Raw genomic sequence first — 25,506 nt, 5'->3', positions numbered from 1 at the left:
TACAGTTGAATGCTTTCTAAAACATTATCCAAAATAATAATAAATCACAAATTGATTTTTTCATAATTTGTTTGCCAGGATCTGATGAGTATGTGAATTTGGCAGTTGTTGGACTCGCCCCTCTGGCTGAGTCTGCTGATTTGTCTCTATCCTGTGAGTGTGTACCGCTAGAATATAAAACACGTGGACCCCAAAAAAATATCTTATTTTCTTTCAAACCGTAAACCTGTGTGGTTGTACTGCATCGGCATCGTGGACGTAACAAAGGAGCAGAAGTTAAGGGAAAGGCAAAGTCTCACTCGAACCGTGCAGGTCTCCAGTTCCCTGTTGGTCGCATTCACTGATTGCTCCGCAAGGGTAACTAGGCCGAACGGATTGGTGTCGGAGCACCAGTATACCTAACAGCGATTATAGAGTTTGGCCGTCGGAGTGCTCGAGTTGGCTTGCAAAGCTGCTCACGACAATCAGAAAACCCGTATCAAGAACAGAGCAGCTTCGGTTCGGCGCTCATCAAGGCAACAATTAGTTTCAGTGAGTGGCAAAGTGTTTCTCCGGCACGTCGCATTAAATGTAATTTAGTGAACAACATGTCACAAGCTGGATGGGAAGAAATTTTCCAACTGTGAAAGCTGTGGAGAGTGGCAAACGCAATAGCTAAACAGAAAGGTTTAACCGAACAAGATGGGAATATCGAGTGATAACAAAAACACAACACCAAAGATTCTTTTCAGAACCATCAACATATTCATAAAGAGTAAACAGTAAACTAATCCATTTTTCAGGTAGATAGGTAGGAGAAGAAAATAAAACAATATATTTAAAATATATATTTAACAAAAGCTGTCCCCTTTGTATAGTCCTACGTCACTCCGGTTATGTCCCCGACATTACCCACCCGTCTTTTATCGATTTGATGTGGTTGTGATGATCTTCCTCGGTTGATTTCTATTAGCATTACGTACGACTAGGCACAAGATATATTGCAGAGGAGATCTTTTCAGGTCATCCTTTAACATCTTCGTTTTGTTTCGTAAAGTAGTTGTATCCTTGCTTAGGGAATCAAATCAATTACCGTGTCTCCGATCCTATTGCAGAGAAGACCTTTTCAGGTTTAATATCTTCAGCCGCTGCGATGTGCATTTGATTTTTGAGTGGTCGTTTCATCGAACATAGGAACCCTTTTCAGTTGCCACGAAATGCATCTGATGTTCGAGTTCTTGTTTCGTTCGGTTATTGTGTCCTCGCTTAGAAAACCAAATCACTTACCGGGGTTTCGATCCTATTACAGAGGAGACCTTTTCAGGTCACCCTTTATTATTTTCAGTTGCTGCGATAGCATTTGATTTTTGAGTTTTCATTTCGTCGAACAGAGGAGACCTTTTTAGGCAACCCTTCAATATCTTCAGTTTTGTTATAAAATGGTTTTCAATTTAGAGTTTTCGACACCGCAAGAGTCATCGACAGGGATGGACTGAGCGGGAAGCTGCTTCAGAGGTGTTTATTGTACACATTATCTCATATGGAGAACCTGTTTGTACGCAGCGAATCACAAAGAAATACACAATCCGCGAGGAACGGTGGACAGAGAAGGTGGAAAAGAAGAGAACGTTACAGAATCGGAAACCAAAGGAATAATTCACGAGCATGCAGTGGCGTCAGCTAAGTTTTATTTCTTTCGTATACATACAGTATATAAATTTTTTCGTTGCATAATTGTTTAATCTTTTATTTCTTCAATTCTCCAATTTAATTTCTTAATTCCGTTTTTTTTCTTGAATGTGTTTATCATTTCCTCATTAACTCTTCAATCTTGAATACTTCAATTCTTCATTTCTTTAATTATAATTCATCAATTCCGTCCAGCCATCGCTAACAGAATATATCGCCAGTTCGATTCATTTGGAGGGAGTTCTCTCGGTTACCTTCTCAGGTTTCCCAAATATAACTCTCCGCCATCGCAACTAGAGTTCAATAAAGAAAACTCGCGGTGATCAGCGATATAAATTTTCGGTCTGGGGTTCTCTCGGTTACCTTCTCAGGTTTCCTAAACATGTCTCTCCTATGTCGCGATTGGGTTTCGATGAAAACTACGTGTCATAAATAATAGATGCAAACGGAGCCAGAGCAATCAACTTTCCTTCTCAGGAAAAAAATACAAAAATCTAAAAATTTACAAACCTAAAGATACAAAAATCTTAAAATTTAAAAACCCAAGAAATCTAAATGAATAAAAATCTGAAAATCCAAAAATTTAAATATTTACAAAGCTATAAATCAAGAAATCTGAAAATCTAAAAAAATATAAAAATATAAAAATATAAAAATCTAAATATCTAAAAAATCTAAAGATTTCTTAATCTGAAAATGTAAGAATTTTAAACTCTAAAAATCTAAAAATAAATCTAATAATCCACAAATCTAAAAATTTGAAATCTAAAAATCCAAAAATAAATTACAAAAAAAATTGTTCAAATGCTACTTTGCAGCATTGTGTACGCACTTCTAAATATCTAAATGTCTAAATAATCATTTGGAGAAAATTGAACATGACAGGTAGTTTGTTTGTAGATATGTGACATCATTGTAATGTACGTTGTAATTTTGTAATTCTCCCTTCTCTAATTCTTCAATTGTTTAATTATTCATTCTTCAATTATTCAATACTTTAACTCTCCTGTACTTTAGAGTTTTTCTTGACCTTCTCAGGTCAAGAAACATTTCTATGTACTACGAACAATGAATAACGAAAGGCATGACCGGTCCGATAACAATGTATATTTTCTTCTAATCTCATTTCGTCGAATAGTTGAGATTTCACGTTTTTAGAACCACATCACTTACCACAGTGAATCCTGATTTTTCTTAACCATTCCCACTAACAAATATCCCTTCCATGATAAACGCTAGGGAACCACGCTATAGAGGCGACCCTTCTGGCCTTCGGGCGGCGAATATCATACTAACATTCCTTCCCTTCCCCTGGTGACTGTAAGGACGTGGCCGGCGTCGTTATTGACCATTTAAAGCTCGAATCACCGAAAATTGCACAACGAGAATGATTTGCTAGTCCCAAGCGTCATTCTGTGTGTTCTTTGTGCAATTTGGTTGGTTCAGGTCACGAAGAGCAACTACGAATTGTACAGTCTACCCAAGCTCAAGCTCACAAACTACAGTTGTTTAAGCATTCATATAGCAAATGGAAAAATAGGAATATCGTATTTTGATGAAACATTTTTTGATGGGAAAAACTTCAGAACAATCAATGCAGTGGTTAACGATTAACGGTTATTCCACATCTGCTCCTTCGAGAATAACAATTTATCAGTTGTTTAGTGAATTTGAAACTGACCCTACAAGTACCGCAGATGCACCTCGCTCTAGAATCTTTTGGCCTTCCTTCCTTTTGGCTACGATTCCAGAAATCGTAAAACAAGTGCATGGGCTCGTTTTGAACGTACAGTGAAGTTACGCGAGTGAGCTGAGGCCGTAGGCATTTCAAAAGAACGAGTGGGCACATGTTGCACAATAATTTCGGACATAATAATGCTATTCGCGCGATGGGTGCCGCGTTGCTGACCGTCGACCAAAACCAGCGGCGCGTTGATGATTCAACAGTCGGTTTGGCGTTGTTGAAGCGAGTAATCGAGTGAACTTCTTTCGACTTTTTGTGGCAATGGATGAAACATGGATCCATTACCACACACAGTTCCTGAGACAGTCTGCAGAGTGGCAATGAGGCATATTCCGAAGACTTAGACGTTTCGTACTACAGAAAGGGAATCGAAATGTTGGAAATTCGCTATACCAAGTGTATTGACCTCGAAGGAAGCTATGGTGAGGAATAAATACAGTTTTCCTCAAAAAACGATTGTTTTCATTAAAAATCGCGGGACTTTTCAGCCAATGTAATATGTTCGGGACGCCAGTCAAATTATTCTGACTTACCACATGGCCAAAGATAGTCGGTACTTTCTTCCAATCCAGTTGCTGGTTTGGTAAGTTGGTCGTACTTTGCGACTCACTCTCGGTCTGATTTTTAAAGTGCAGCATGCTTGCCACCAGCTATGAGAGTTGTCCCACTGTCGGCTGGTTTGCCTTCGACGATCAATCTACAGTTTCATCAATAGCGGATTGGAGTCATTCCAAAAGCTTACAGCACCTCTCCGATTGAGATCGTAACGCGTCCAGCTCTCAAGGAGTTGGCTTTGCTCGCCATTCACACCGCTCGTCACGATTCCGTAGTTCCAACGAAGCGGTTCTGTATGCTTTACCTCCTGCCGAGGTTTTCAAGCGAACTGCTCCAACACAGTAGATGATATTGAAACCACAGGCGTTTCAATTGATCTGGGTGTACCGAACAATGGTGCTGGGGGTCTTCGTAGCCACTTGGTTACGCGTTCGCTTACCAAGCGATCGATCGTGAGTTCAAACTCAGGGCCCTCAATTGACCATCTTTGTGTTGTTATAGAATAGCTACGTCCACGCAACCATCATCAGCGATGGAAATCGATCCACGGTGGAACAAATATCGATTCATCCATACAACTGCTCTGCTCTGCAAGAAACATCGGGCTGCTGTTCTATAAATAACCCAACAATGATCAATATCAACTGTCTCCGCTGTCCGGTCTGCTGAACAATGGAAGAACAGAAAGAATACCCTTACGCCTAAATGGCTACTACTGTGTAATTTACCATAATGTAATGGAACAGAAAACTTAAAAAAAAACGCCTAAATGGCTACTACTAACTACTGTGTAATTCACAATTTATAGAAACATAAACATATGTACATGTACACGATTAAACCCGGCTCTGTTACAGCTAAATGCTAATGAGCCTAATAAATAAATGAGTTAAAAAAAAACAATGGTGCTGACCGACACATGGGCGATGATATGGAAACTTCAAGGTATGATGTAGTTGAAAACAGCCCACTCAAAAACGTTTCGGAGATATCCAGAGATCTCGTTCATTACCACAATTTTTAGAGGAAAATGTTTTCGCTTTAACATTTGTACTTTAAATTCTACATCGAAACTATACAACTTTTCAAGCTTATCAAGATAAACATTTTTCATTGCAGAACTTGTCCTACTCAAAGTTATTTATGTTTTTCTACCCAAGAAACTCATGACATCGAACATAGTTTACTCAAATACAAAAATACCATAGTTTTGGAAATTTCACATTTTGTGGAGTCAAATATGCCCTTCCAAATGTTGCCAATAATTTTTTTTTATGTTTGCCCCAGAATTAACGATACATAAACGAAGAGGGGATGAAATGTCAATAAATTTGGGTAGAATTGAAATATTGACAAGTTCTGCATCATAAAATATTTGTCTTAATAAGCTCTAATAGCTCTAATGAGCTCTTTTGAAGATAGTTTGCATGTAGAATTTGAATTGAGGGCCTTAGAATGCAAGGGGTGTAAGTGACTTGATCGATTTCTCTTCATCAACTTTTTCTTCAGTTAATAACTCTACTGCAAAAAAGTCTCAATTTAAGTTCGTTATAGAATCCGATAGATGAGGTTCTGACCTATCTTCCACATTGTCAAATACAACTGGGAATGTATTTGCAGCTAAGTTATGACCAGAAGAGAGAGTCGATGTAGAGAAATCGATCCAATCACTTACAACCCTTTCATTCTAAGCCCCTCAATTATAAAAAAGTCATAGCGAAAAAAATTTTTTTTTTCTTGATGATTCTAATGTAACTTAGAACAGCAGCGCTAAGTCGGTTGAATTGAAAGAAAGAAAAAACTTTTTTCTGCAAAGTTGCTTAAACACTAAACTCTATCTATAAAGATAAGAATGTTTTATTTCACCTCAAATTTCGGCCACCCTATTTTAATTTAAAAAAAAACAATGAAATGAGCGCTACACCACATGTAACAACTCTGTCGAAAACAGGTTTTTGTTTAAAGAATAAGTGTCGGGCTGTAGATGCAATTTTCCACAAAAATTCCTGGGTAATCGTACATTGTCACAGGGTTCCTCATCTGTTGAGGGATAGGTCATTGCACAATGGTCCAGGAGGTGCATTTAAGTATAATTAGCATTTATAGCTCCACAGTTATTCTCTAGACAAAAACTGTCTTCGACAAAGTTGTTACATATGATATAACGCTCATTTTTATGTTATCAAAAATAGGGTGACCGAAATTGTCGATGAAATAAAAAATCTAACTTTCTCATCTTTATAGATAGAGGTAAACATAGTTCGATAAGGTTGTAGTCCCAGTTATTTGAGACATCTTTGTAGAACTTTTTTTTCTATCTCTTGAAATAACGTTAGGGTCATCATGAAAAAACTGTTTTTGTACTCTAACTTTTATATTTCAAATTCTACACTCAAACTGTCTTCGGAAGACTTTTAGAACTTACTAATACAAGCATTTTGCGATGCAGAACTTATCAATATTTCAACTTCATTTATTTATATTTCTTCTCAAAAAACACGCTCTATTCATTTGATTGTCATTCTTTCTGGGGCAAACACAAAGTTTATTAGCGGCATTTGAAAGAGCAAATTTCATTCTATATGATGTGTGATTTTCAACACTATGTTACTTTTTGTGTTTGAGTAAATTAAAGTTGAAATCATGTTTTTTTGGGAATAAATATCAATAACTTCGAGTGGAGTTGAGATATCGATAAGTTCTGCATCGCAAAATGTTTGTATTAGTAAGTTCTAAAAATCTTTCGAAGGCAGTTTGTATGTAGAATTTAAAATATAAAAGTTAGAGCAAAAAACAGTATTTTTCATGGTGACCCTAACGGCGCTAAGGCGTAAGGCGCTATATCGGTTATTTCAAGAGATAGAAAAAAACTTTGTTCTACAAAGATGTCTCAAATAACTGGGACTACAACATTATCGAACTATGTTTACATCTATCTTCAAAGAAAAGAAAGTTAGATTTTGTATGTCATCAAAAATTTTGGTCACCCTATTTTTGATAACTTAAAAATGAGCGCTCTATCATATGTAACAACTTTGTCGAAGACAGTTTTTGTCTAGAGAATAACTGACGGGCTCTAAATGCTAATTTCCTCTTAAATACATCTCCTGGACCATTGTGCATTATTGAACCTTCGTATAGGACTTTCGAAAAGATATGCTGAATCTCTACATCTAATCAAAGATTATAAAATTTGTTTTTTTATTGCAATGTATCGTAAATCACATTGGATCCATGACCAGATTATATTATCTTTTCCAATCTTTAGTATTTGTTTCAAGTATACTTTCAGAAAAAAACTCTTTTATAGCCTAGATTAAAAACTGTATGATCAAAGGACAGTAAATTTTTGATTTATTTAAATCAGTTATGCATCGATGTGTAAAAGGAAAGTTATATATCGATGTGGAATGTACATCTAGACTGATTTATAATTATCTTCGGATGAACCAACATTGATAACAAATACCCACTAAGCTCCTTGTTCTCGACGATCAATGGAGCAACCACTACGATGTCAACAATCTAACCAGACATGACCCTGTTATAACAAACAGTAAAATCAACAGTATAAATAAACAAAACATTAAATCTCATATATTCGCTACGAACTGCAACATCTAAACCTAACTGGTGAGACCTACGAAAAAAGAATTTCATAACTCCCACAAGCGATGTGAAAAGCCCTCCGAAAATTAAGCAATTGAAATGATGCCATCGTATCGCAGCAATGCCGGCAGTGGGAAGTACACACACAGCAAACCTCACTTTCCAATTGATTAGTCTTCCGATAGTCATAATTCACCCAGCCCTAGCGCAAAACGCGCAACTACTGTTTTCGTCTGTTCCGTTACGAAATACGCCCAAATTGCACGCGCTTATGATCCATCATCCCACAACAGCTCATCCGCCCCCGCGCTTTGCTACATATCAACACACCACCACCTTATGCTGCTGCTGCTGCTACATCTCAACTTCGCATGTGCAGGGCTCGTTAAAACCCCACACCGGAGCCACTTATCTCCCCGCCACCAACAGGAGAAGGTCATTCATTGGACCCCGTAATAAATCCGGTATAATTATCACGACCGCCAGAAGACCCTTCGCCGGAATCAGCCAACCGTGCGAATCCGAATGTGTAGTGATCCCCGATAATCGTTCGATTAATCGATTAATCGAATACTTCTTAAAGAAATCGATTATTAATCGAACGAATACTGCGCAACCAATAATCGATGCGAACGAATAATTTAAGTCGATTAATCGATCCAAACCCAAAGAAAAAAAAACTACAGTCGCTGCAGTTTTATCCTGAAATTCAATCATTATCTTTGACGCTCCCCTAAACTCGTGAACGAAGCTCAATGCAGTCAACGCGAATTGACCTTCGTTTACGAGTTTAGGGGAGCATGAAAAATAATAATTGATTTTCAGGCGGAATGAACACTTTTTTGATTCCAGATGGGTTTCTAGCAAATGAGAAATATTAGTCTAACTAACTATTTCTCTCAGTGTGACGATTAATCGATTAATCGATTATTTGGAGCGATTAATCGTATAGAATAATAAACTGCTAAAAAATATTCGATTAGCTGATGAACGATTAATTTCAAAAGTCGGGGATCACTACGAATGTGGACTATCTTCCTCCGCACCGAAGTAAAAGAATCAAATCTCGAACCATAATGAAAGAGGAAATAGACCAATCGACAAGCCAAAGCATAGAGAGAGAAGCGAGCCTCGTCACGAAAAGTGAAGAGAAAGAGAACATCAAAGCCCACGGAAAGCGAAGCGCTCACAAAGCGAAAGGAAAACCGACCGAAACTCGGGCGCTCGGGAAAGAAAAATCGCATTGAGGCAGTAAAATTACTGACCTACAATGAGGCAGCCTTCGGTGGGCACCGGCTGTGGTGAGCCTTAAAATTTCTCTTTCAACTATGACGTCAGCGCTTTGCTCCGCACCCCTCGGGAGAGAGTGAGAGGCGATCGTGGGAGAAGAGATCCTCTCTTTTGAAAGTTACAGTTGCTGGTTAGCACCGGCTATTCGTCGTGAGCGAGACTGAGTGAGTGAATGGTTGACGACGACCTTCTTCCACATTCCTTATGCACGATCAAGCCGAACAACATTCGTTGGGTTGCGCTGTGTGCTTAGCTTGAGTGGTGTATTGTTTTATAGCTTTGTGAATTTTGTTTCTGTTTTTTTTTCGCGAAATAAAAATTAACGATGAATGAATGCGTTGCCGATTGAACTTGGCAGGATTTGGCGAATTGCGTAGAAAATTGACAGTTTGAAGTAGGAAGGTATCAATGACGGCGGTGCGAGTTGGTGCTGCTCACGGAAGTGATCGCCATTTTAAGCTGTCGCCAAGCCAGATGCACACCACTCTTATGGATATATTGGAATTGAGGATTGTTGGATAGCAATAAAATGTATTTAAGTGCATTAATTTCGATGAGTTCGTTTAAATTTCGGTTATCTAATTTTCTTCCGGATTTCAAACGTTTTTATTTGATGTTTTCTTGGGGCATTCAGCCGTGTCATTAGAAACTATTTATTTTATAGACTTATAGAGGATGTGGAATCGCATTGTTCCTAGGGTGTGTTTTTGATTCTGAGAGTTACTACTTATTTGTGCCGTATCATGGGGTTATTTATAGTTTTATTTAAGTTTAATCGTTTCCGGAAAATAATCGTTAAAGGCTTCTGGAAATCTGAAATTATTAAAAAAGATGCATTGGATTTTAAGTGACATTTTTAAAATCATCAAATATAATAATCTCCCTTATTTTGCGCATCATGTGATGATTGAAATTACGGCATTCCCGACGATTCCTGTTATCGTCTCGGGTAAGAAAAACGAGCTAATACTAAGGTACCCAGACTCGAACTGCAGGGTTGCGCACTCGGTTTACGGATGCTGAAGTTCGTCCAAGAAAGCCATACCATTCCCATCACGAAACGCTACTTGTGGACGGACAACATTACGGCGCGTTCCTGGATCCGGGCGAATCCACGCAACTATCGACCGTTCGTTGCCCACAGAGTAGTCGAGATTCTGGAAACTACAAACGTGGAGGAGTGGAGATACGTGCCTTCAGCGTCCAACCCGGGCGATGAAAGGCCCATATTTCAATATCGACAGCCACTGGTTCTCGGGACCAGAGTTCCTGAAGCACCCAGAAGACGCATGGCCGATGTCACCAGCGATGCCCAGCATCGAGACGGAGGAGATACGAGCATCTGTCCTGTCCTACTTCGCGGACGAGCCAGTTATCCAGATCAAAGTATTCTCCAAATGTGAGAGACTACATCGCACCGTTGCCTACGTGCTGCGTTTCATCAACAATATCAGCAGTGAGCGTAGCAAAATATCCGGTGACTTGCAACAAGAAGAGTTCCAGACAGCGGAAGCGGTGATCATGCAGCAGGTGCAGTGGCAATCGTTCCGGATGAGATGGTGATCCTCACCTCACGAAAAACAAATCGGTGGCGACAGGCGACATGCAACCGATTCCGAAAAGCATCTCCCTGTACAAACTTGTTCCAAGGCTGAACGAGAACGGAGTCATGCGGCAGACCGGACGTATTGGGGCAGTCAAGCAAGCATCCTATAATCTGCGATACCCGGTGATTCTTCCCAAGAGTAGTGAGATCACTCCGCTCGTGGTCCACCTTGAGGTCGTAAACAGTAAACATTTCCGCTATCAGAAGGTTCATCGGCCGTCGAGGGGCACCCGTTGAGATATTCAGCGACAACGGCATCAACTTCCACGGCACCGAACGACTGCTTCGTCAACAAATCGCTAAGGGGCTCTCCAAAACCTTCACCAGTTCATAGTGCAAATGGAGCTTCATTCCACCTGGGGCCCCACACATGGTCAGCGCCTGGGAAAGGATGGTCCAGTCAGTGAAAGCTGCGATGGGGGAGCTTACGGAGATAGGAAGCTTGATGAGGAGGACTTGGAACTTTGGTTGTGGAGGCAGAGAGTATGGTTAACTCTGAGTCACCGAACCATTTTCTACTCGGAAATTCAAGTGGAGCAAAGTTACCGGGTAGAGGCACACGACATCAGCAGCGGAAGCTTCAGGTACAATGGGTGGACATCCAAGACCAGCTGGACATCTTCTGGAAACGGTGATTGAAAGAATACCTGCCGGTCATTCGCCGTCAGCCGAAGTGGTTTGAAGATGCGGCGAGGGAGATCACGGAAGGTGACTTGGTTCTCATCACCGATGAAAGAAAGCGTACCGAGTGGATCAGAGGACGTGTAGAGCGAGCGATTCGAGGATCGGATGAACGTGTACGACAGGCGATCATGCGGACTGCCGGCGGACTCGTGCACAGACCGGTAACCAAGATAGCCTTGCTGGATGTCAAAAAGTACCGTGCAGTCTTGGTCGATGGCAAGATGCACCCAGCGGAAGGTGTTGCCGCAAGTCTATCGATCTACTACAGAGACGATGGATCTGGTCACCCGGTATCTGGAAGCAACGCTTCAAACGGAAACGTCACCCGCTGTCAGGGTGAATGATCGTGACGCAGGATCAATCGATCTGTCAATCGACCAGGTTCGGCTGAATTGTACGATCGACCACATTGATCTTGGTGTTAAGTGGAGCGGAGTGAATTGATTCAATTGATTACTACCTAAAAGGTTTTTTTTCTACCGTATGAATTTGTTCAATTGTCTAGTATAGTGTAGTGTTTATTGACCTTCAATTTGTTATTCTAGATTTTAGTTACCACTTCCGTGGAGAAAATTTATTATTGTATATAGTGCGGTTTCTAACCCCCAAAATTGAATTATTACACTAAATTTTAAGATGCCCAAAATGCCTAAAATGTTATTAAATCCTCATTGTAACTACTTTTTGCAGCTTTGAAACAGTTTAATACATTGCTATCAAATATTAGTTTCGCCAACAACTTGGTTTGTTCTGATTTAGAATCTATTGACATATATTGATATATTAATAACAATATGATTTACTGTTGAATGATTTTCATATAACAATGTTTCACAATTGATTTAAATTATACTTTTATGCGTCTCACGAACAGCATCTGCATGATTATGTCGATTGGTTAGATGTTACGATCAGAGATGCCAACCTTCCTGATTTTTCAGGATTTCCCAGACTTTTTGGCACGCTCCCTGATATCCTGACAAACACTCAATTTTCCCTGATTTTTATAAAATGATCCTGATTTTCCCTGATTTTTTACTTTTTACTTTTTGCATTGTTTACTCAGAAAAAAATTCATATAAATATATTGGGAGTTTTGCTGGTTGTGTATGAGAACTGTCATAATAGTCTACATTAAAAAGTTTTCTGGTCCGCGCTTATATAATGCTTACTCTTCCTTTCGATTATACTTTATCTGTTCGCATTTTCGAAGGTACAGTGTCGACATTTTTTGAATTTTGAAATTAACGTGAAACAAATATAATCTATAAGAATCATATGCCCGATTCAACCTCAATGAAACGAAGATTAGAAACAGAATTGGAACGGAAACGATGAAAGGAATATTAGCGGCCAAAAATTATGTACAGTTAAATAAAAACGATACAGGTTTCATTACATGTTCGCAGCAAATAACATCCAATGTACAAGAATTTTAGAAGTAAGAACGTGTAAGCATTTTTTTTGTAATTATTATTAAAACGTGTTTTATTTCTTGAAGAATATATATTGAATTGTTTGTAAAGCAAGAAGTTGTAAGAATGATCCGTGAGACACGACAAATGAATTAGCAGGTACACTACATATGTTTAAAATATCCGTTCATGTGCATCAGTTGAAACATGGTTACGTAAATCGTTACGACTTGTGCGTTTCATCTATGCATCGATTTTTTTAAAGCAAATTGTGGCGGGTGATGAAAACAGGTCATTTTAAACAATCAGACTGACTTCACGTGAAAAAAAATATGATCTGGTTCAGGTGGTATTGGAGAGGAATTCTGTATTGTGAGCTTCTACTAAGTAACCAGTCGATACATTCCCACAAATACTGCTCGCAACTGGACAAATTACCTTCCATAATTAGATAATGTTTGGAATTGTTAGGCTTCCTGAAAGATATCAGAACTTCCTGAATTGATTGCAAAACAACACTGTGCATATAAAATTCAAAAAATAATACTTTTGTTTTCTCCAAAATGGGTACGAACTTTCCAGACAACCACATATGAACCATCCTGATTTTCCCTGATTTGTTTTTTTCATTCTCCCTGATTTTTCCAAAAAATAGTTGGCAACTCTGGTGACGATAGTGTATCACAAAACCGATGCTTCTCATACCGAATTAAGACTCAATCTGTAATTATAAATAAAATCGTGCCTTTCGCGTTGTATACGATGTATATTTTGATCGATATTATATTAGGCTGTCAAAAAAGTCCTGCGGTATTCTTTCTGAATTTTCATTTGTTCATAAAATTAGTTACAATCATCTGTTTTATGTCAAATATGCGCCGTTTTGTTCGATGACTTGTTTCCAACGAGATGCCAACTTCATAATACCCCTGTTATAGAAGCTCGCTTCCTTATTGGCAAAAAACTCGGATAGCCAATTTTCACAGGTCTCTTTTATGGCTAACTTCTGACTACCTAGCTCGTTTGCCATGGACAAAAATAGGTGGTAGTCACTTGGTGCAAGGTCCGGACTATACGGCGGATGCAAAAGAACCTCCCATCCGAGCTCCTGGAGCTTCTGGCGCGTCACCAAAGAAGTGTGTGGCCTGGCGTTGTCCTGATGGAAGACAATGCGGCCTCTGTTTATCAAAGATGGCCTTTTCTTCATGAGTGCTACCTTCAAGCGATCCAGTTGTTGGCAGTACAGGTCCGAATTGAGCGTTTGGTCATAGGGAAGCAGCTCATAATAGATTATTCCTTGGCAATCCCACCGACACGCAGCAGAACCTTCCTGGTCGTTAATGAGGGCTTGGCCACCGTCTGAGCCGCTTCAGCGGGCTTCGACCACGACCGTTTGCGCTTCACGTTGTTGTAAGTGCTTCTTTGTGAATCCAAGCTTCTTCAAATGGTTAATAACGGTTTGATGACTTATCCCCAGCTCTTGGCCGGTGCTACGGCTGCTACTATGCCGGTCTTTCTCGGCTAATTCAGCGATTTTGTCGCAATTTTCGACGACAGGCCTTCCGGAGCGTGGCGCATCTTCGACGACCTCTACACCAGAACGAAAACGTTGAAACCATCGTTGTGCGGTGGAAATGGAAACTGTATCGGGTCCATAAACTGCACAAATTTTATTGGCAGCTTGAGATGCATTTTTGTCTTTGTCATAGTAGTACTGTAAAATATGTCGGATTTTCTCTTTATTTTGCTCCATATTTGCGACACTATAACTCACGAACGACTTAACCAAACAAAACACTGTCAAGGACTATATTATAGCGCGCAAAAATACCTTTCCAACAAGCTATAGTATGACTCGATACAATGAATACAACTAGAACTACGCGCTTACAACGACACCTCGCGGAAATACCACAGGACTTTTTTGACAGCCTAATATAAAGGGTGTGTCACATCAAAATGCATCACGGAAAAATCGCTGTAGAAATTCGCCCAGTAGACCGATCCTTTTGAAAATTTTAGACAGTAAAATAAAAACTATTAAACAACTTTTGGCATTTTCTTTTTACTCATACTTCGAGCCCAAGCCCGTATGCTCGCACCTTCCTCTTTACCCCGTCCATAAGGTTCTGTACAACGTCGGGTTGTAGTTTTTTTTTTTGAACAGAAATCCATTTTCTCTTGAAGTCCACCTCCGATTTGACAACTTTTGGGTTCTTCCGGAGGGCCTGCTTCATAATCGCCCAATATTTCTCTATTGGGCGAAGCTCCGGCGCGTTGGGCGGGTTCATTTCCTTTGGCACGAAGGTGACCCCGTTGGCTTCGTACCACTCCAACATGTCCTTTGAATAGTGGCACGAAGCGTGATCCGGCCAGAAGATGGTCGGGCCCTCGTGCTGCTTCAATAGTGGTAGTAAGCGCTTCTGTAGGCACTCCTTAAGGTAAACCTGCCCGTTTACCGTGCCGGTCATCACGAAGGGGGCGCTCCGCTTTCCGCAAGAGCAGATCGCTTGCCACACCATGTACTTTTTGGCAAACTTGGATAGGTCCTGCTTGCGAATCTCCTCCGGAACGCTGAATTTGTCCTCTGCGGAGAAGAACAACAGGCCCGGTAGCTGACGAAAGTCCGCTTTGACGTAGGTTTTGTCGTCCATTACCAGGCAATGCGGCTTCGTAAGCATTTCGGTGTACAGCTTCCGGGCTCGCGTCTTCCCCACCATGTTTTGCCTTTCGTCGCGGTTAGGAGCCTTCTGAACCTTGTATGTACGCAGGCCCTCCCGCTGCTTGGTCCGCTGGACGAATGAACTTGACAAATTCAGCTTATTGGCGACATCCCGGACCGAACTTCTCGGATCACGTCTAAACTGCTCAACTACGCGCTTGTGATCTTTTTCACTGACGGATCATCCATTTTTGCCGTTCTTCACCTTCCGGTCGATGGTTAGGTTCTCGAAGTATCGTTTTAGTACTCTGCTGACCGTGGATTGGACGATTCCCAGCATCTTACCGATGTCCCGATGTGACAACTCCGGATTCTCGGAATGAGTGCACAGGATTAATTCACGACGCTCTTTTTCGTTCGGCAACATTTTTCCAAATTTACGAAAAATTGACAGTGAAGCATGGCCAACGTGATCTATACACTTTTATCTGATTATAAGCGAAAGCTGAAGATATAATTCCTAAAAATTAAATTTCTACAGCGTTTTTTCCGTGATGCAATTTGATGTGACACACCCTTTAATATATGATTGCGATTCGATCCCATTTTATATACTAGTCTGAATATACAAGTGCGATTGCGATTTAATGTTTTGTGGGTTGTTGGTCGTCAGAGAAAGAACTGTTTCCTATATAAATAAAAAAAATGGAAGCCCAAATGCGTTGGTAAACGCAAAATCCGAGAAACGAACCGACCGATTTGAGCTGTCTCTATTTTGTTGTATTCGTCTCTACCCGTAGATAAATGTTATTTTATGGTTAAAATTTTGAAATCTTTGAAAATCTTTGAAATACGAAAAAAAAATCAATTCCCATATGTTCTGATGACATCGTTGTTAGCCCAGATGGTCTTTGCGTTTGTGGAATTAGGCTTCGTGCTCCGTTGGTGTGAAGCGAAAATGCCAATAAATTCGGTTATGAATGAAAACTTTTTTTTTGTCTCTATTATAGTGACTTTCACACATTTGGCTGGTTCGTCACTTTTACTTCCATTTTTGGAAGAATGTCGGGAGTAAGAATTGAACTCGTGACCTTTGCGTGAGAGGTATGGATGTTATCACTACGCCAGATCGCCCCCACAGAATGAAAACATAAGTTTCTGCATCAAGCATGTATTCCGTGTAACAGAGAAACATGTTATTTGCAAGTGTATCAAGAATCTCGATTTTGTCTGAAAATAAATTCTTTTCATAATGACGAGTTATGGTATAATTAATAGGAAAATTATAATAAAAGGTAATTGTAATGAACCAATTAGACGATCAATCAATGTCGAGTTCTGCGATTGAACCCAAAATTAACGGAAGATAAATCATATGACTGACCTTTGGAAAAAAAAGAAATTAAACTACCAAATTTGTCATAAATTTGTCATCAATAAAAAAAAATTAATAATAAATTTAGAAGTTTTTAAAGACTTTTTTTCTGACGTTATTTTTCTTCTTTTTTCAGGTAAGGGTGAATAATGTCGATACTTGATGGCATCTACGCACCCGTTTTATTATACTCATAAGTAAGTGTGAAGTAAATTGAATTGTTCGTAATGAATGAATCGGTTCAAGCACAAGAATTTTATGTCGCGCTTTCAGCAGGTCTAACGCACTCATTTCTGGTTTGGGAGAGCGAATTAATTCTCAAAGAAATAAAAAAAGTCGCACGAGGGTTGTGTCCGAGACACGACCGCATAGTTGACGTAGGATTCCGTTAGGCTATCTGTTGATTTGGATATGATTTATGAATTACATCGTTAGACTCTTCGATAATGATTTGTGGTTCTGAAAAGGGCCGTTGTGTTTGGTTGTTGGGTATTGTTTGTTCACTCCACCAGTGTTTACCGAGAGATGATGACAGAAGGATGGTAAACAGTCGTTAGGTGGTGCGTATCAGATAAAAGATACCGCCCTCTGTGATCCTAGACGAGATGCCTCCTGTGTTATGTATGGATGAAATAAAGGAAAAAAAACTCACTAATAAGATACCAATACCAAACACATTAATCAATTTTTCTCATCAGTAAAAACATGTTACTTTAATATAGAGAAAACATATTTGAAATGGAAAAGGTAATTTTTTTTTTAAATTTTTACTTTCTGAGTGTTTATTCAATGCGAATTTCAATTGGACTAACAACACCTAATACTAAATGTAGAGCGCATGGAAAATCACGTTTTCTAACATTTCTTCACTTTTCCAATTTTTTCGCTGTATAAACTTTCCTTGAGTGAAAATGAACAGAACAAAACAGACAGCTAAAACCAAACGACCCGTTCTCGAGCGGGTACACACCTTGATTTTTATTTATGAAAATTGAAATAAACCGTTTTGTATATCAAGTCGTTTTAACACAATTACTACCATATACAATTATACAATTACACTTGTGCTAAATTTTTCACAATACACGATCGGTCATTGATATGAAATTTCACGAAGCAACCAACATTAAAGTTCAAATTTAAATTTCATTTACTAGAATTAATCGTATCACTCATCTTACTTGCAATATGACAATGCCCCCGACTTGCATATATTTGCAATGCCGATTTCCCCCAGGCAGCCTGGTTTTGATGTCTCTATTAGGAAACACATTTCGGTGGGGGCGGGGGAGCTTCTGCTTCATGTATTTGCAGTGCCGATTTCCCCCAGGTAGCTTGGTTTTGATGTCTCTGTTAGGGACCCGCCGCATGTGTCGTCGATTCATCCAACCAGAAGTGGCTATTTCCGTTAGGATAGGGGTTGAGATTTTCAATTGTTCGATAGTTAGTTACATGACATTTATTTTCTTCAATATAAAACATTGTTATGGAGTGCCGAAATCGATTGACCCAAAATTTCGTCAATCCATCATGAAATGAGCGAGCAATAAGCGTTTGAAATTGAACAATTTTCACGATGTGCTCGATTTTCGATTTTCAATTTGTACCCTAATATGTTCCCGGAAGACGTAATCCTACGTCAAAAAATTAACAGAACACGTGTGCTCCTTGTTAGCAAATGCCTAAAACTTGATTTTTTTCAAATAAGGGGGTCTTGTCAAATTTCATTAACAATAGTTTAGTGCTTATAAAAAACCTGATGTATTGCTAAACTGAAATGCTAAAAGCTTCTGGTAGACAAATATGACAGAAAACATTGACTGTGTTTTTCTCAGTTGCTGATTTTGGAAAATGGGACAACTATGCATAGAACGGCGGTATAGCTATGAACAGTTTCGATAGTCAGTATAAAGAAAAATTATAAATACATCAAATTGTTGCTGAGGATATGACTCAACTGAGGTTAATTTAATTTCATCAGTTGACGGAATCGTGGAATCAAATTGCATCAGAATCGAGTAGCCAGACTATTCAATAGTAAACGCATCCATATCGCCCGATGGTCAACTCCGAGTACGCGGATCCATTTCACGACCATCGAACGTCCTTGGCCGGTGGCAGCGTTACTAATTTTTCGCACCCCTATCTATATCGTCATGTTCAAGTTCAACCCCTTCTCCGCCGCCCCCGGTTGGAAATCGTACAAGTTCCAAGAAAAACCGAACACTTTCCCATACCCTTGGATACAGTGGACGGTCGGACGGACGATTGTGTCACGATGGACGGTGCGTAACTCATTCGCTTCATTTTACTTTTCGAATTCCCCTCCCCCCAAAACATCGTTGGGGCGGTTGGAAATAGTGATGAAATCATGGATCACCAGCCATAACATGCATAGCATGCAACTTCCCGAAGGCTATCGCGCGCGGTGTGCTCTATGGTCGTTAAGAGCAGAAAGAGGAGGAGGTGGAGATCGAATTGCGTGGCGCTAGATATCATCAACCTAATCGGATCGCTGCTGCTGCATGGATTCCATCGCGTCGCTTTAAGCGCCGGGCTGAATGTAAATCACCTTCTTCAATGGCATCCCGCGTGGAATAGATGGCTTTTAAAATTTAGCGCGAGAAGCAGAAGAGACCCAACTGCAGCCGGTTTTTTGCTGATGTCGGCGACACTGTCAGTCATGTCTTTTAGATTTTTTTTTTGCTTCTGATGATGTGATGTTTCAATATTTAGTGTGACCGCAGGAGACCTTCGAAGTATGACCGCCCCCCAATGGAGAACGGAAGAAGATACCCATTGAAAAGGGCTATAACCTGGCCCGGGTTTAGGATGTTGTATTGTTGCAACGGGGTTGACGGTTGTATTTGGCAAACATGAAAAAGTGTTCAGCGCAATTATTGTTGCTTGTGGAAGGTCTTGGTTTGCCGAGACAGCCTGCCGTGTGATGAGTTGTGGGCCCCAGTATTAGGCTTTGTCCCTATAGAAGGTGATTTTTTACGATGGGAACCGCTGTATTCGAACTGATGGATGCGACGGTTGTGATGTCATAGGTTATTATTATCGTTCCGCGCTGCGTATGAATAATTCAGCACGGAATAAACATTTCAGATTACTGACGTTTCTGATGTTCGTTTGAATAATATTATCTCAATGATTTTCTAATGGCTCGAAACTCTGTGAATTGAGTGAGTGAAGCTTTTAAAATAAAGAATTGTATCATTTCTTCATTTCGATTGTTATTTCAATTAAAGGTAAACCCAGAGGATATACTGTCGTAGGAGTTACTGGAGTTTTGAGTAGTGCCGATTTTTAAAAACCACAAAAGAAACGTTTTGTCGTTTCCAAAAATTTCCAGATAATTTTGAAAGAATTTTTTTGCAAATTTGTTTAATTTGCTTATACATGATCACAAAGCATGAATGAATTCTGAAAAGGTGCGACCAAGTCTGAGACGAATCGACGTGTAATCCATCTATAGATTCTCGTGAAAGATGTTACGGTTTAGAATTAGTTAAATATATGGATGATGGTCCCACCGCATTCCTCTACAAAGATTTGAGCAGTACGAGTTATCTCATTGATAATAATTGTAAACTGTATTTATTTCATGATGTCACAGTAACCAGTGAGCAAATCACATTGAAGAGAAAACGGACTGGTTATCTCGCAGACATAAATTACTAATTGCAAGAACAACTTAAGCCATTATCTAAACGTATTTAACCAAACATCTATGTCAGATTTAGCCAAGCATTTACAAGGAACTAGTTCTAGTCGATACTTCAGGCTCATTTATTATCCCAAGGTATATCAAGAAAATTTCCAACCCGAAAAAAATCCTTGATCGATCAGGAATTGACCCCAATACATATGTCAATACAAACCTTGAATTTATAAAGGAATTACCGCTTTACAATGCACAATGGTCCAGGAGATGTATTAAATGGAAATTAGCATTTAGAGTTCGACAGTTATTCCCTAGACAAAAACTGTCTTCGACAAAGTTATTACATACAATAGAGCGCTCATTTTTATGTTATCAAAAATAGGATGACGCAAATTGTCGATGAAATAAAAAAAAAGTTGACCATAGAAATGAAACACAAATTTCTGCGTAACTCGAGCATTAATCAAGCAAATGGAACCAAATTAGGCATATGGGGGGTTTAAGGTGCAATAAATGTATGTATGATGGTTAGACTCTTCACTACCCTCTGTAAGGGGTGGTTTGCCATTTGTTCGGCAACACAAATTTCTGCATTACTCGAGATTACTCGAATCAAGCAAATGAAACCGAATTTGGCATGTGGAGGTTTTAGGGTGCAATAAATGTTTTTACGGTGGTTAGACACACCTCGTGCTCATTGTCTCATTGATTTCACCGCACATAGATTTTTGCTCGTCGATCCTCTTCCTTGCAAATAATACACAATTAACGAGATTGCAGCGTTTACAAAATAAAGTAATGCGTTTGATTTTAAGATGTAGTAGATACACTTCCTCCAGTTTGATGTTGGACGCGCTACAGTGGCTATCTGTGAAGCAGAGAATTTACATGACAATGGTGTTCATCTTCAAAATTTTGAACGATATGCTGCCTCGATATTTGTGTGATCGAATTGAAAGAGGAAGTGATGTTCATAGATACAATACAAGAAACGCGAATGATGCAAGAACACCCAACTTTATGTTTAGTAGGTCGCAGAACTCGTTGTTATATAAAGGTATAAATTTCTTCAATTCGATGCCCAGAGAAATTAAACGTGCGGCAACAATGGCAGAGTTCAAGAAAATGTGTATTTCACACGTAAAATCTGTTTTGTAAACAGGTTTTATAATTTTTTTTTCCTAAATCATTCATTTATGTCTTCAATTGATAAAAATTAATAAAATAAATAATATTAATAAAATAAAAATTAATAAAAATTAATAAAAAAAAATAAATAAATTACAGGTTAAACTACCATGTTCGTACTGATGATGATGATTTTTTTTTGTTTTGTTTATGTATATTGTAAAAAAAAGTAATAAGCGTTGTCTAAGAGAGTTTGAGCCTCGCGCGCGTTTGGTCGGCCTGGACTATGTTAATGGAACACTGGCAGAACACTGATATATAATGAAATTTTTATGTGGGTCTGAAGTGGAAACTGGAATGGGGATAGCTCATTCAGAATTGTCGTAAACTATCTTATCATAACATGGTTATATCGAGTATTTGTGAATGTGGCAGATCTCTATCATTTTCTAAGTAGACACTTTTACATATTGGGTTCGATTCCCAATCTGTCAAGGATCTTCCCGGGTTGGAAATTTTCTTGACATGCCTTAAAAAAACTTTGGGTCTGAAGTTGGGATTATCATTATGATAATGTCGATAAGGATAGGACCATTGTTTTTCTTTTAAAGTTTTTGCCTATTTATGATGTTCGATTAATAGAAATTCATGCCTGCAACAGAGTCAGTTCGCTGTTTTGTTTTATAATACTGATATCTTAATTTGGTTAAATATAAATATTATCTATTAGATAAATCGGCCAGTTCAAACCTTTGTAGGGGTATGAGGTGGGTCATCATCATCATAAGGGTGGGCTGTCATTCAAACGAAACACAATTTCTTTCATAACTCGAAAACTAATCAAGCAAATGGAGCCAAATTTGGCATGTGAAGGTTTTACGAGGCACGAAACGTGTCTATGGTGGATACACTCCTCCCCTCTCTCTAAGGGGGGCCATACAAACGAAACACAAACTTATGCAAAACTCGAGATATAATCAAGCACAATTTTGGATGTGAGGGCTTTAGGGTATTGGAAGTATTTCTATGATGGTATGACACCCCACCCTCCTCTGGAATGGAGAGGAGGTCTAATAAAAATATTACACATATTTCAACCAAAAATATTCCGACCAAACATAACAATTGAAAATTTTCTGAAAACTCTAAAGGAAAAAGGGAACATTCGGAAAATTAAATTCCCATATGTTCTACAATTACAATTACAAGTGCTGTTAGTTCATTTGATGTTTGCGCTAGCGAAATTGATCTCGAGGAAGGAATTGTCCGATTTAGGGCTGTCTTTATTGTATCATATATTCTGTATCAAACATTTGTTCCATGTAACGGAGAAACATGTTATTTGCAAGTGGTTGAAAAACCTTGAACGACAATTGTGTCTGAAAATAATCTGATATTATACTGATGAGTTTTGTTAGAAATACTAGGAATTTTATAGTAAAAAGTAAATTCAACGGGGTCGATTAGAAGATCAGTCAATGAACAGTTCTGCGATTGGACCCTTGAACTTGCTCATAGTAAGAAAACGTGATTGTTTGAAGGTATTGATAACAAAATAACAAAACAAATTTAGAGCGGGACGAAGTTTGCCGGGTCAGCTAGTATAATATAAAATTAATTCCTATTATCGGTAAATGGAGAATAATTCATTTTACGCATCAACTCACATTATGAGCTAACGCCCGAATTTAAGCAAAAAGATTGCTCGTTGCGTCGGGGAGGAAGCGAGTGGATATGGCAATCGAAAGAAAACATACCCAATTAAATCGTCAAAATGTTAACTTTTTTACTATATTCACTGTTCATGTCCAAAGCAAAGAAAATGCTGGATAAATTTCCTGTCTAATGGTATATAACACAATATATGACGCAATAACGATTTTGAGTAATATGCGTTTGAAAACTCTTAATAACTCGTTACATTTTTCGTAGAGTGACCCCCAATATAGAAATCAAAGACATAGTCCTATGTCAAAAGTTGATGAAGAGAACTCAATCGAGTCACTTACACCCTTTCCTTCTAAGCCCCTCATATGAGTAATTCCAGGTGCTCTCTTGGCCGAGTGGTTAGCGTCATAACTAACATGCCGGGTGTTCGGGTTCGATTCCCGTTCTGGTCGGGGGAATTTTTCGTCAAAGAAATTTCCTCCGACTTGCACTGTGATCACGCGTATTCTAGAGCTTGCCACTCAGAATGCATTCAAGGCGTGTTATTTGGCATAGAAATCTCAACTAAGTACTAATAAAAAAGACGCAAGTAATACTACGTTGAGACTGCGAAGTTCCTCTAGGAACGTTAGTGCCATTAAAGAAGAAGAAGATGAGTAATTCCAAATGAAATCGACAAATGACAAAACATGAGTATTTTTGATTCGAATGAAAGTGTGTATTCCGTTTGGGTTAGAGGAAATATGAGTTTTCCACAGCATTTGGGAATTTTTTGACTCAAGCGTAACTTTTGAAAAGGGCGTATCGATTTGAGTAAGAGAAATCTTTGATAATTTATATCTCAAAAACTATTAGTCGTACCGAAATAATGTTTTAGGAAGAGTTATAGAGTATTGATGGTTGAATATGAAAAAAATATACACTGAGAAAAAAAATTAGTACTCTTTTTTTTATTTACAAAATAAACATTCAATTTGCAATATCCAAAATACATATTTTTTAAATTTTTTTTAAATTTTTTCATACAAAATAGAAGTCATGCAGAAAATTTAAAAAAAATGGGCCCAAGATGGTAAAACTATTTTTGACGAACTTTGTGGAACATCGAATTTTTAGGAATTTTCGAAACTTCGAATTTTGGTATGTTAACAATCATTTTTAGCCACAAATTATGAATCCTGATGTGATTCAAAACTAAAAAGGCTATTATCAATTTCCTTCTAAATGTAGCCATTATCGAAATATTTAAAAAAATATTTCTTATTTATTGTCTTTTTTATAGTAAATAATCCCTTTTAATATGTTTGTCGTGTTATACCGTCATGTTCATGAAATTTTATGAATTTGCTTATAATTTCCAACAACTTTTCCAAATACATGATCATGGTTCATTTTTTGGCTCAAGCGTAACTTTTGAAAAGGGCGTATCGATTTGGTATTTTGATAATTTATATCTAAAAAACTATGAGTCGTACCGGAATAGTGTTTTAGAAAGAGTTATAGAGTATTGATGGTTGAATATGAAAAAAATATACACTGAGAAAAAAAATTAGTACTCTTTTTTTTATTTACAAAATAAACATTCAATTTGCAATATCCAAAATACAAATGTTTTAATTTTTTTTAATTTTTTCATACAAAATAGAAGTCATGCAGAAAATTTAGAAAATGGGCGCAAGATGGTAAAACTATTTTTGACGAACTTTGTGCAACATCGAATTTTTTAGGAATTTTAGAAACTTTGAAAGGTAAATTTTCTGCTTGACTTCAATTTTGTATGAAAAGTTAAAAAAAATAAAAAAATATATATTTTGGATATTGCAAATTGAATTTTTATTTAGTAAATAAAAAAAGAGTACTAATTTTTTTTCTCAGTGTACATTTTTTTTCTTATTCAACCATCAATACTCTATAACCCTTTCTAAGACACTATTTCGGTACGACTAATAGTTTTTGAGATATAAATTATCAAATATTTCTCTTACTAAAATCGATACGCCCTTTTCAAAAATTACGCTTGAGTCAAAAAATTCCCAATTGCTGTGAAAAACTCATATTTCCTCCCACCCAAATGGAATACACACTTTCATTGGAGTCACAAAAACAAGTTTTTGAAATCTGCGTTTTTAGGACGATTTCATTTGGAATTGCTGATATATGAACGTAAGAGTGCAATATTTTATACGCTGTCCCACTGACAAGCATTTTAGTCATTCAAGCCAAAATCTTCGTGGAGCAAGTCGATCACATCTGATTATCAAGCACAGAGTCTTGTTTTGAACAATTTGCATTCTTCTCATTTGCCTCTTATTTGCGAGAAATAGTACAGATACACAATAATCAAAATGTGAAGCGATCAGTGCTTTGTAGAACTTGATTTTACTTCCAAAGATCAATAATCGAGTAATTCCACAAAGCACTCCATATTTTTT

The 25,506-nt window shown here is 38.3% G+C and overlaps 1 protein-coding gene across 1 annotated transcript in view; it reads left to right on the top strand.

Moving 5' to 3' along the window:
* LOC129767118 (uncharacterized) overlaps window positions 1–25,506 on the top strand; it is a 486,003-nt gene that overhangs the window by 150,433 nt on the left and 310,064 nt on the right. The gene's annotated exons all lie outside the window — the stretch shown is intronic.

Source organism: Toxorhynchites rutilus, chromosome 2 (genome assembly GCF_029784135.1).
Source record: "Toxorhynchites rutilus septentrionalis strain SRP chromosome 2, ASM2978413v1, whole genome shotgun sequence".
NCBI lineage: Eukaryota > Metazoa > Arthropoda > Insecta > Diptera > Culicidae > Toxorhynchites > Toxorhynchites rutilus.
This window is presented reverse-complemented; position numbering and strand designations above follow the sequence as displayed.